Consider the following 834-nt stretch of genomic DNA (forward strand, 5'->3'; position numbering starts at 1 on the left):
ATCACTAAATACTTTTTTGCCCCACTGTAAATATATGCAACCATAAAATTAATTAGAGCTTCAAGATTGGATTAAAACCTTGACTGTTTTTGCCACATTAATTACTTAAATAGGATTAAACTTCAGGAGATAAAGTTTTTTTTATATTTATTTCAGCTTCATTTGGTAATATATCTTGAAAGCAATGAAATAAAAGTGGAGGAAATTTCTAAAATGTATATTTTATTTAATAAACTCAAATTACTACCTGATTGTAGTATATTTATTTTTATTGCAAACTATGATCTATACTTAAAATGTTTTTTTCTGTAAATTTAACTATTTCTTACTGCTGATAAATATTTAAACTGGATAAAAAGTAACAGATTTAGATATGCAAGTGTTGGTCAGCAAAGACTTCTGTAGCACTTTTGCTTGTTAAGCTTTTACCGAAATGTTTTCCTTCCACCCAACTTTCCTTTATTGTTTGGCTACCACACCTTTTTTCCTGTTATCCTAGTAAGGCCCACTCCAAGCAGCATAAGCTACTAAAAGGCACCCAGCTCTCTATGCATAGCGCCTTATTAGAACGATCAGTGGAGGGAAAAACATCCATAAATGTTGTAAGATAATTGTAATTTCTGAAAGTTACTTCACAAAATTTTTGAACAACATTTATGGATGTTTTTCCCTCCACTGAACTTTCTAATAAGGCGCTATGCATAGAGAGCTGCGTGCCTTTTAGTAGCTTATGCTGCTTGGAGTGGGCCTTACTAGGACAACAGGAAAAAAGGTGTGGTTGCCCAACAATAAAGGAAAGTTGGGTGGAAGGAAAACATTTCGGTAAAAGCTTAA

General features: G+C 32.6%; 1 protein-coding gene across 5 annotated transcripts in view; it reads left to right on the plus strand.

Annotated features, from left to right (window-relative positions):
• Positions 1-834, plus strand: part of LOC107086558 (casein kinase I) — a 35,205-nt gene that overhangs the window by 28,499 nt on the left and 5,872 nt on the right. The gene's annotated exons all lie outside the window — the stretch shown is intronic.

Source organism: Cyprinodon variegatus, unplaced genomic scaffold, assembly GCF_000732505.1.
Source record: "Cyprinodon variegatus isolate N-32 unplaced genomic scaffold, C_variegatus-1.0 Scaffold156, whole genome shotgun sequence".
NCBI lineage: Eukaryota > Metazoa > Chordata > Actinopteri > Cyprinodontiformes > Cyprinodontidae > Cyprinodon > Cyprinodon variegatus.